Source organism: Carlito syrichta, unplaced genomic scaffold (genome assembly GCF_000164805.1).
Source record: "Carlito syrichta isolate Samal-C Ts95f unplaced genomic scaffold, Tarsius_syrichta-2.0.1 Scaffold305648, whole genome shotgun sequence".
Taxonomy (NCBI): Eukaryota; Metazoa; Chordata; class Mammalia; order Primates; family Tarsiidae; genus Carlito; species Carlito syrichta.
In genome coordinates, this window is record NW_007249744.1 from 380,978 (window position 1) to 393,401 (window position 12,424).

Below are 12,424 nucleotides of genomic sequence, written 5' to 3' on the forward strand. Positions count from 1 at the left end.
TAGAGACGAGGTCTCATCAAGTTGCCCAGGCTGGTCTCGAACCCCTGGACTCAGGCAGTCCTCTCACCTCGGCCTCCCAAAATGCTGGAATTACAGGCTTGAGTTACCGTGCCTGGCCTCGGTTCCATTTCTAATTCTAACTTCTTGTTTTTTCCACCACATCTGTAGACATTTCCCTCACTGAAGTCTGGGAGCCCTCAAAGTCATCCAGAAGGGCTAGAATCAGCTTCTTCCAAATGTTGATATTTGATGTCCTCCCATGGATCACAAATGTTCTCAATGGCATCTAGAACAATGTGTCTTTTCCAGAAGGTTTATAATTTACTTTGCCCAGATCCATCAGCCAAATCACTGTCTTTGGCAGTGATAGCCTTGTGAAATATATTTCTTAAATAAGACTTGAGAGACAGTATTACTCCTTGATCCATGGGCTACAGAATGGATGCTCTGTTAGCAAGCTTGAAAACATTAACGTCCTTGTACATCTCTATCAGTGTTCTCCAGTGACCAAATGGATTTTCAATGAGCAGTTATCTTTTTTTTTTTTTCTGAGCAGGAGATCTCAACAGAGGCCTAAAATATTCTGCAAACCATGCTATAAATAGATGTGCTGACATCAAAGCTTTGTTGTTCCATTTTTATAGCACAGGCAGAGAAAATTTTACATAATTTTTAAGGACCCTAGGATTTGGGGAATGGAAAATCATACTGGCTTCACTGTAAATTCACCACCTCCCAATGCTCCTAACAAGAGATTCAGCCTGTTCCTTTTAGCTTTGAAAGGGGGCTTACTTCTCTCTAGCTATGAATGTTCTAATTGGCATCTTCTTCCAATGGAAGTCTGTTTCATTCCATGGAAAATCTGCTGTTTAGTGTAGCCACCTTAAAAAATCTTAGCTAGATCTTCTAGATAAATTGTTGTAGCTTCTCCGTAAGCATTTGCTGCTTCATCTTTCATTTGTATGTTACAGAGATGGTGTCTTTCCTTAAACTTCATGAACCAACCTCTGCTAGCTCTCACCTTTTCTTCTGAGGCTTCCTCACCTCTTTCAGCCTTCATTGAATTGAAGAGAGTTAGGGACTTACTCTGGATTAGGCTTTGGCACAAGGGAATGTTGTGTCTGGTTGGGTCTTGTATTTAGACCACTAGAACTTTGTCTATAACAGTTATAAGGCTGTTTTCCTTTCTTATCATTCATGTGTTCACTGGACAAGTACTTATTTCCTTCAACACTTTTTCTTTGCATTGACAACTTGGTTAACTGTTTGATGCAAGAGGCCTAGCTTTCAGTCTATCCTGGTTTTTGACACAACTCCTCTCTAAGCTTAAACATGTCTAGATTTTTATTTAAATTGAGAAGGCTGGGCACAGTAGCTAATGCCTGCAATTTCACCCCTTTTGAAGGCCAAGACAAGTGAATCTCTTGAGCTCAGAAATTCAGCGTTAGATTGAACTGTGAAGTTGCCACTGCATTCCAGCCATTATGACAGTAAGAAATCTTTTCTCCAAAAGAAAACACTGATAACAAGAGAGAAACTTGCAAATCTTCCCATGACTTGAACGCTTAGAGGTTATTATAAGGGTATTAACTGGCCTAATTTCAATATTGTTGTGTCTCAGGAAACTTGGAAGTCTGAGGCGAGGGAAATCAGAAAATAGCCAGTTGGTGGAGAAATTAGAACATATATAATATTTTATTTGCCATCTTTTATGGTCATGGTTCCTGGCACCCCAAAACAATTACAAGAGTAATGTCAGAGATCGCTGATTATAGATCATCATAACAGGCATAATAATAATGAGAAGCTGAAATATTGGGAGAATTACCAAATGTACATGGAGACGTGCAGTGAGCACCTGCTGTGGAAAAAATGACACTGGCAGACGTGTTCAATGCAGTGTTGCCACAAATCTATAGTTTGTAAAAGACACATTATCTGCAAAGTGCAGAAGTGTAGTAAAATGAGCCATTCCTGTACTCAGAAGTGGGATTGTTAGAGTATATGTTAATTCTGTTTAATTTTTTTTTTCCCAAGAACCATCATATGTGCTCCACATCCTTGCCATGCCCATTTTCTGTTGTGGTTTCTTATGGTAGCCATATGATGGGTGTGGGGGTATCTCACTGTGGTTTTAATTTGCATTCCCCTACTGATGAAAGTTGCTGAGCAGCTTTTCATGGGCATCTTGGCCATTTGTACACCTTCTTTGAAGAAATGTCTAGTCAAGGTTGTTGCCTGTTTTCAAATACAATGTTTTAGTTTTTGTTGTTCTTTATATTTCCAGACATTAATCCATTATCAGATATATGATTTGCAAGTATTTTCTCCCATTCCGTGGGTTGCCTTTTGACTGCATGGATAGTGACCTCTGCACAATTGTTTTTAATATTCATGAAGTCTAGTTGGTTGTTGTTGCCTGTGTCTTTGGTTAAATCCAAGACAGTCTTTCCAAATCCAATGTTGTAAGGTTTTGTCCTATGTTTTCTACCAAGTACTTCATAGCTTTATGTTCAGGTCTTTGATCCATTTGAAGTTATCTTTTGTATATGGTGTTAGCTATAGTTGGAAAATTATTCTTTTCAGTGTGGGTATCTAGTTTTCCCAGCACCATATCTTGAAAAGACCATCTTTCCTTATTGAATTGTGTTGGCACCCATGTTGTAAATCATTTGACCACATATATGAGGGCTGTTTCTAGGCTTACTATTCCTTAATGACTATCTTTCATTATTTCAGTGCCACACTGTTTTGATTACTGTAGCTTTGTACCAAGCTTTGGAATCAGGAAATGTGAGTCTTCCAACATTATGTCTTTTTTTTTTTAAGTGGGTAGCTTTATGTATTTATTTAATTTTTTTTATTTTAAATATGTAGGGTACAATTCAAATTTAGGTATACAAATGGTCATCATACAGGTAAAGTTTGGGCCTCCCTTTGGTCCCCACTTCACCTGGTTTGAGATCAGGTACGCTTACTGATGTTATGTGCCCTCCCCTCCCTCCGCTGGCAGGGTCCTGCTACTGCCAATCCCTTTCTTATTATATTATGGCAAATGTTCAGGGTCTGCTTATGAGTAAGAACATGTGGTACTCAATTCTTTGTTTCTGTGATAGATCACTGAGTGTTACAGACTCTAAATCCAAGTTGCTGAGAAATCCGTAATTTTGTTCTTCTTTATGACTGTGCCATATTCCATCATGTATATGTACCATTTTTTTTTTTTTTTTAGTTGTAGTCTCACTCTGTTGCTCAGGCTGGAGTGCAGTGGCACATTCACGGCCACCACAGCCTCAACCTGCTGAGCTCAGTTGATCCTTCCACCTCAGCTTTCCAAGTACCTGGAACCAAAGGCGTGCGTCACCACACCCAACTAAATTTTTGATTTATTATGAAGATGAGGTCTCGGAAAGTTGCCCAGACTGGTTTCGAACCCCTGGACTCGGGCAATCCTTTTGCCTTGGCCTCCCAAAGTGCTGAGATTACAGGCATGAGCCACTACATCTGGCATGTACCACATTTTTTTAATTCAATTCAATTTCGATGGGCAGCACAGTTGATTCATGTTTTTGCAGTTGTGAACAGTGCTGCAATAAACATGCATGAGCAGGTATTTTTTTTGTAGAGTGATTTAAGTTCTTCTGGGTATGTTCCCAGAAGGGGGATTGCTGGGTCATATGGAAGGTCAATTTCTAGTTCTTTTAGGAATCGCCACACTGTTTTCCATAGAGGTTGACTAGTTTGCATTCCCACCAACAGTATAGAAGCATTCCTCTTCCTCCGCATCCTTGCCAGCATCTGTATTTTTTTGTTTTATTAATCATGGTCATTCTTGGTATCTCAATGTGGTTTTGATTTGCATTTCTCTGATGATTAGTGAGACTGAGCATTTTTTCATGTGTCTTTTGAGAAGTGTCTATTTGTGTCTTTTGTTTACTTTTTAATGGGGCTGGTTTTTGTTTTTTTTTTTCCTTTCAGCACATTTGAGTTCCTTTGAGGCCTAACATCCAGGATGTTAAACCTTTGTCAGATATGCAGTTGACAAATATTTTTTCCCATTCTATGGGCTGTCTCCTCACTCTCTTGATGGTTTCTTTTGCTTTGTAAAAGTTTTTCAGTTTAATGAGGTCCCACTTGTCAATCTTGTCTCTTATGGCATGGACTTTTAGGGTTTTGATCAGAAATTGGTTGCCTATTCTGATTTCCGAAAGGATGTCTCCTGAATTTTCTAAGTTTCTTAATGTTTGAGATTTTATGTTTAGGTCTTTGATCCATTTAGAGTTGATTTTTGTGTATGGTGATAGGCAGGGGTCCTGTTTCATTCTTCTGCATGTGGCCAGCCAGTTTTCCCAGCACCATTTACTGAATAGGTTCTCCTCTCCCCAGTGATTGCTTATTGGAGGGAGGGTCTGTTAAAGATGAGTTGGTTGAGAAACTGAGGTTTTGCTTCCAGAATCTCTATCCTGTTCCATTGGTCTATAGGCCTGTTCTTATACCAATACTAGGTTGTTTTGATTACTGTAGCCTTATAATAACTTTTAAAGTCTGGAAGTGTTCTACCTCCCTCTTTGTTACTTTTGCTAAGGATTGTTTTAGCTCTTTGTGGTCATTTATGTTTCCATATGAATTTCTGTATTGTTGTTTCCAGGTCTGAGAAGAATGATGTTGGTAATTTAATGGGTATAACGTTGAATCTGTAGATTGCCTTTGGTAGGATGGACATCTTAACAAGTTAATTCTTCCAATCCTGAGCATGGAATATTTTTCCATTGGTTTGTGCCTTTTTTGAGCAATGTTTTATAGTTTTCATTGTAAAGGTCTTTCACTTCTCTGGTTAGGAAGATGCTGAGGTGTTTTATTTTATTTTTTGTGACTTTTGTGAATGGGATTGTGCTTTGTATTTGTTTCTCTGCCTGCTTGTTGTTGATGTATAAGAATGCAGCTGTCTTTTGCACGTTGATTTTGTACCCTGAAACTTTGCCAAAGTCCTTTATCAGTGCGAGGAGGCTTTTGACAGATTCTCTTGGGTTTTTGAAGTATATGATCATATCATCAGCAAAGAGAGATAACTTGACTTCTTCTTTTCCTATTTGGATATTCCTGATTTCCTTCTCTTATTTGTAATTTCAAGATTATTGTGAATACTTGGGTTTGTTTTGAGATTCCATATGGATTTTAGAATGATTTGTTTCTATTTCTGTAAAAAAAGGCCTTGTTATTTTGATAGGAATTGCATTGTATCTGTAGATCAGTTTAGGCAGTATGGACTCCTTAACAATATTAAGTCTTTCTGGCTGAGTGCAGCAGCTTTGCCTGTAATCTGTACATTTTGGGGGATCAGAATGAGAGGAACGCATGACATGAACAGTTCTATACCAGCCTGGACAACATAGTAAAACCTTGTCTCTACAACAAAATTTAAAAATTAGCTAGGCATGGTGATCTGCACCTGTAGTTTCAGCTACTTGGAAGACTAAGACAAGCAGATCACTTGAGCCCAGGAGTTCAAGGTTGCAGTGAACTATGATGGAACCACTTGCACTCTAGACTGGGCGACAGAGTGAGACATTGTCTCTAAAAAATATTCGTTTTTTAAATTGTGTTCCAATCCATAAACACGAAAGGATGTTTTTTCATTTAAGTCTTTTTAAATTTCTAAATTGTATTTGTTAAATGTATTTTCTCATGTCTTTTTAAGCTTCTTTCAACGATGTGTTGTGACTTTCATTGTACAAATCTTTCACTTCTTTAGGTTATTCTTCAATTTTAGTCTTTTTGATGATATTTTAAATGGACTGTTTTAGTAATGTTATCTTCAGATTATTCATTGTTAGTATATTGTAGTGCAACTGATTTTTATGTATTGATTTTGTATCCTGCTATTTTGCTGAGGTTGTTTATATATTCGAAGAGGTTTTTGTGAAACCTTTATGTTTTTCTTCATATAGGGTCATGTTATCTGTGAACATAGATTATTTCACTTCTTCTTTTCTATTTGGTATGACTTTTATTTCCTTTTCATACCTAGTTGCTGTAACTAGAACATTCACTACTATGTTTAGTGAAAGCAGTGAAAATGGGCATCCTTGCTTTGTTCCTGATGTTAGAAGAAATGTTTTCAGTTTTCTATGATTGAGTGTGATGTTTGCTGAGAATTTTTCATTTATAGCTTCTTAAAATTTTTAAAAAATATAGTTTATTTAGAAAGTAGAGAGAGAGAAAGAGATGATTCACCTCCCCAAGGTAGGGGAGGGGGCCAAAGCCCATTTATAGCTTTTATTATGTGGAGGTAGTTTCCTTTGATTCCTACTTTGTTGAGTGTTTTTATGGTGATAGCTTGTCAGCTGCTTTTCCTGCACCAATCAAGATAATCATGTGGTTCTTGTCCTTCATTTTGTTTATATGGTATATTACATTAATGCATTTTATGTGTTGAGACATCCAGGCATTACAGAAATCAATCTCACTTGGTCATGGTATATAATCATCTTAATATACTGCTGGATTCAACTTGCTAGTATTTTGTTGAAGATTTTTGCATCCATATTCATAAGGGTATTGGTCTATAGTTTTCTTTTCTTGTGTCTCTGCCTGGCTTTGGTATCAGGGCAATGTTGACCTTGAAGAAAATGAGGTAGAAAATGTTTTCTTCTCTTCAGTTTTTTGAAAAAGTTTGAGAAGGATTGGTGTTAGTTCTCTTCCTTATCCTATTCCTTTTTCTCTCTTCCTTCTCTCCTCCTCCTTCTCTTCTTCCTCTTCTCTTCTTCTTCCCATTCCTCCTGTCCTCTCTCTCCTCCTCTTCCTCACCTCTTCTTCTGCCACCTCCTCCTCCCCCCCCCTCTTCTTTTGAGAACAGTGTCTAGCTATGAGCACACTGCAGTGGTGTGCTCATAGCTTACTGCAGCCTCAAACTCCTGAGCTAAGCAATCCTTCCACTTCAGCCTCCAGAATAACTGGGACTACAGGTGTGCATCACCTGGCTACTTTTTTCATTTTTTTATAGATATGGGATCTTGCTATGTTGCTCTAGCTAGTCTTGCACTCCTGAGTTCAAATGATCCTTCTACCTCCAACTCCTAAAGAGTTGGGATTACAGGTGTGCAGCACCACACCTGGATATTTTCTTTAAATGATTATTAGGATTCACTGGTGAAGCCATCTCATCTTGGGCGTCTTGTTTTTCTTTTTAAATTTATTTTTTATAATTGATGCATAATAATTGTACATACCTATGGGATGAATATTGATGTTGATTTTTACATATTATTTTATTTTCAATTCAGGGGTTATACAAGTGCATGTTTGTTACATGCACATATTGTGTAGTGGTGGGGATTGGGTCTCAGATGGTCTGTCCCCATACAGTAAACATTGTATGCAATAGGTAATTTCTGACCTCTAACACCTTTTTCAGCCTCACTCCTTATTGGTGTCCCCAGTGTCTGTTATTTCCATCTTTGTGACAATTTAGCTTCCACAAGTAAGTGAAAACATGTGCTGCTTTTTTTTTTTTCTGTTTCTGAGCTAGTTCACTTAGGATGATGAACTTCAGCTCCATCCGTAGTGCTGCAAAGGACATGATTTCCTCTTTTCTATGGCTGCATAGCATTTAATGTATACATATATCCAGTCAATCATTGGTAGGCACTTCGGTTTGTTCCATGTTTTTGCTGTGGTGACTAGTGCTGCAACGCACACAAGAACAGATATCTTTTTTCATATAATGATGTCTTAATCTTTGGGTAGATTTTTTGCAGTGGGATTGCTGAGTTGAATGGCAATTTGATTTTTAGTTCTTTGTGTAATCGCCATACTATTTTCCATAGAGGTTGAAATAGTTTGCAATCTCACCAGTAGTGTATGAGAATGGCCTTTTCTCCACAGTTATACCAACACGTGTTGTTCTCTGACTTTTCACAAATAGCCATTCTGACTGGTGTAAGATGATATCTCATTGTGGTTTTAATTCGCATTTCTCTGATGATTAGTAGTGTTGAGCATTTTTCCATGTTTGTTGGCTGCTTGTGTGTCTTTTTTGAGAAATGTCTGTTTATGTCCTTTACCCATTTTTTGATGGATTGTTTGTTTTTTTCATGTTGGGTTATGTGAGTTCCTTGTAGACTCTGGATATTAGCCCTTTGTCTGAGGCATAATTGGCAAACATTTTCTCCAATTCTGTAGGTCTTCTGTTCACTCTGTTTTTTCTATTATTTATATAGTTTTGTAGAAGCTTTTTGGCTTAATTAAGTCTCATTTTGTTTTTGTCACAATTGCTTTTGTGGTCTTTGTCATAACTTTTTTGCCTACACCAATGTCCTGGAAAGTGTTTCTAAGGTTTTCTTTGAGGATTTTTTAAATAATTTCATGTCTTACATTTGAGTCTTTAATGCATTTTTAGTTAATTTTTGTATATGGTCAGTGTTAGGGGTCCATTTTCATTCTTCTGCACATTGCTAGCCAATTTTCCTGGCACCATTTATTAAATAGGGTGTCCCTTTTCCTTTGTTTATTTTTGTTGGTTTTGTTGAAAAGAAGTTGCTTTTAGATATGTGACTTTATTTCTGGGTTCTCTAGTCTGTTCCATTTATCTATCTGTCTATTTTCAGTTCCTATAGCTTTATGGTCTAATTTGAAATCAGGCAGTGTAATGAATGCCTCTGCTTTTGTTCTTTTTACTTAGAATTACTTTGGCTATTCAGGCTCTTTATTGATTTCATATAAACATTAATGTTATTTTTTTCCAGTTCTGTGAAAAATGATGTTGGTATTTTGATAGGAATTGCACTGAATCCCTAGATTGCTTTGGGCACTACGCTCTTTTTAACAATGTTGATTGTTCCAGTCCATGAGCATGGAATTCTTTTCCATTTGTTTTTGTTGTCTATGATGTCTTTCGTGAGTGTTTTGTCATTCTCCTTGTAGAGAGATATCACCTTCTTGGTTACATATATTCCAATGTCGTGTGTGTGTGTGTGTGTGTGTGTGTGTGTGTGTGTGTGTGTGTGTCTGTGTCTGTGTCTGTTGTAAATGGCATTGAGCTCTTAATTTTTCTTTCTTTTTTCTTTCTTTTTTTTTTTTTAAGTTGGGGTCTCACTCTGTCACCCTGGCTAGAGTGCAATGGCACAATCACAGTTCACCGCAGCCTTGTCCTCCTGCACTCAGGTGATCCTTCTACCTCAACCTCCGAAAAGCTGAGGTTACAGGTGAGTAACACTGTGCAGCTAATTTTTTAAATTGCTATGTTGACCAGACTGGTCTCAAACTCCTGGGCTCAAACAATCCTCCCACCTTGGCCTCCCAAAGTGCTGGGATTATAGACAGGAACCACTGGGCCCAACTGGATTGAGCTCTTGGTTTGGCTCTCAGTTTGAGCATTACTGGTGTATAGAAATGTTACTGATTGGCCAGGCTTGGTGGCTCAGCCTGTAATCCCAGTACTTTGGGAGGCTGAGGCAAGAGGATTACCCAAGCCCGCGGGTTCGAGATCCACCCAGGCAATTTGGAGACACCTCGTCTCTACAATAAATCAAAGATTAGCTGGGTGTGGTAGCGCATGCCTGTAGTTCCAGCTATTTGAAAGGCTGAGGTGGAAGGATTGCAAGAGCCCAGCAGGTTGAGGCTGTGGTGGCCAAGAGCATGCCACTGTCCTCCAGCCTGGGTGATAAAGTGAAACACCAACTCAAAAAAAAAAAAGAAATGTTACTGATTTGTGTGCATTGATTTTGTGTCCTGAGATTTTACTGAAATTCATTGTCATGTCCAGAATTCACTTGGAAGAGTCTTTGGGACTTTCTAAAAACTGTGTCATCAGCGAACAGGGATAGTTTGACTTCTTTGCCAATATGAATGTCTTTTATTTATTTCTTTTACTGGATAGCTCTTGCTAGGACTTCCAGTAAAATTTGAATAAGAGTAGTGAGTGTGTACCTCTTTGTCTTTTTTTAGTTCTGAGGAGGAAAGTTTTCACCTTTTCCTCATTTTGTATAATGTTAGCTTGGGTTTTTCATATATGGCTCTTATTATTTTGAGATATATTCCTTTGATGCCTAGTTTGTTGAGGGTTTTTATCATGAAGAGATATTGAATCATATCAAGTGCCTTTCCTTCATCTATTGTGATGATTATATGCTTTTGTTTTTACTTCTGTTTATGTAGTGGATCACATTTATTGATTTGTGGATATTGAATGACCCTTGCATCCCTGGAATGCAACCCACTTGATCGTGATGGATTTTTTTTTCTTTATATGCTTTTGAATTCAGTTTACTAGTATTTTGTTGAGACACTTTACATCTATATTTATCAGGGAAATTGCCTGTATTTATCTATCTATCTATCTATCTATTTATTTTTTAGACAAAGTCCCACTCTACCATCCAGGCTGGAATGCAATGGCATGCTCACGGCCACTGTAGCCTCCACCTGCTGGGTTCAGGTGATCCTTTCACTTCAGCCTTCCAAGTAGCTGGAACTACGGGTGCACATCACTATGCCTGGCTAATTTTTTTGATTATTATAAAGACAAGCTCTTGCCGGTTGCCCAGGCTGGTCTCGAACCGTGGGTTCAGGCAATCATCTTGCCTCCGCCATCCAAAGTGCTGGGATTGCAAATGTGAGACAAAACCACGCCTGGATGTTTTTTGCTGTGTCTTGCCTGATTTGTATCAGTGTGATACTGGTTTCATAGAGTGAGTTAGGAAGGAGTCTCCCTTCCTTAATTTTTTGGAATAGTTTCAGTAAGATTTGTACCTGTTCTTTTTTGTGCATCTGGTAATGTTCAGTTGTGAACCTGTCTGGCCCTGTGCTTTTGTTTGTTGGAAGACTTTTTTTTTAACTGATTCAATTAAATTGCTCATTATTGGTCTACTCAGGGTATCTATTTCTTCCTGATTCAAACTTGGGGAGGGTTTATGTTTCCAATAAATTATTCATTTTTTTCTAGGTTTACTAGTTTGTTGCTGTAGGGTGTTTATAGTAGTCTCTGATAATCTTTTCTATTTCTGTGGTATTGGTTGTGATGTCACCTATGTCATTTCTGATTGTATTTATTTGAGTCTTCTCTCTCTCTCTCTCTCTCTCTCTCTCTGGTTTAGTTAAGCTATCAGTCTGTCAATATTGTGTATTCTTTTGAAGAACCAACTTTTTGATTCATTGATCATTTGGTTCTTTGGGGTTTTTGGGGGGAGGGTCTAAATCGCATCCAGTTGTGCTCTGATCTTTATTATTTCTTTTCTTCTGCTAGCTTTGGGTTTAGAATGTTCTTGTGTTTCTAGTTTGTTGAAGTGCAAGGATATGCCATTGATGTCAGATCTTTTCTATCTTTTTGGACATAGGTGTTTAATACTATCAACTTTCCTCTCAGCACTGTTTTTGCAGTATCCCAGAGGTTTTAGTATGTTTTATCACTATTTCATTTGTTTCAATGAATTGTTTTATTTCTGACTTTATTTCATTGTTAACCCAAGGGTTATTCAAGAGCAACTTTTTTACTTCCGGGAGTAGTATAGTTTTGGGAGTTACTCTTGGTGTTGATTTCTAATTTTTTCCACTGTGGTCTGAGAAGGTGCTTGGTATAATGTTAATATTTTTTAATATATTGAGACTTGCTTTATGGTCTAGCATATGGTCTGTTTTGGAATACATTCAATACAAAGGTAAGAAGAATGTATTCTGAAGTCGTTTTCAGAATACACTGTTGCAGTATTCAGAATATGCCAATGCAGTAGCTATTCAGGAATGAACGCTTTGTCAACTTCCACCCACTTAGCCTTTTTAATTTTTTTTCAGATATGCTCTCATCACATTTCAGAGAGTCAGAGTCATTCTAGTGAATAACACTTCTGAAACAATCTGTGTCAAAAGTCCCCAAGACCACCTTTGGCTCAGTAATTTGCTATAAGACTCACAGAATTCTGAAATGCTGCTATACTCACTGTTATGGATTATTACAGTGAAAAGACACAGATGAAAGTCAGTAAAGGCAAATAGTGTATGGGACAGAGTCCAGGAGAGACACAGCACTGAATTTCCAGTAGAGTTATACATACAATTAAGAATTAAGAGAATTCTCCAACAGCATTGTAGGACACTTGCAGGGCTGTATTTATTTGGACTAATATTTCCCCTAATGTGAATAGCATTTTCCTCAGGAGAATTTGCTGAAAGTATGCAGAGCCATCGTTGGAAGTCAGAACTGCCCAAGACAATGGATAACACTTGGGGCACATAATACACAAGCCCAAAAACTTTAAAGCCCTGGACATGAGGTGACCATAGGGGCTTTGGCCAGCTCTGATCCATTCTTGGGATCCTAGCAGACCATGCTTCTGAGTAGGGCTGAGTGCAGCTGTGTGCACGATCAGGAAGACCTGGAGGCCCTGAGCTCTCCCCTCTGACTAACCAGTGGTCCAGTGCAAACAGAACC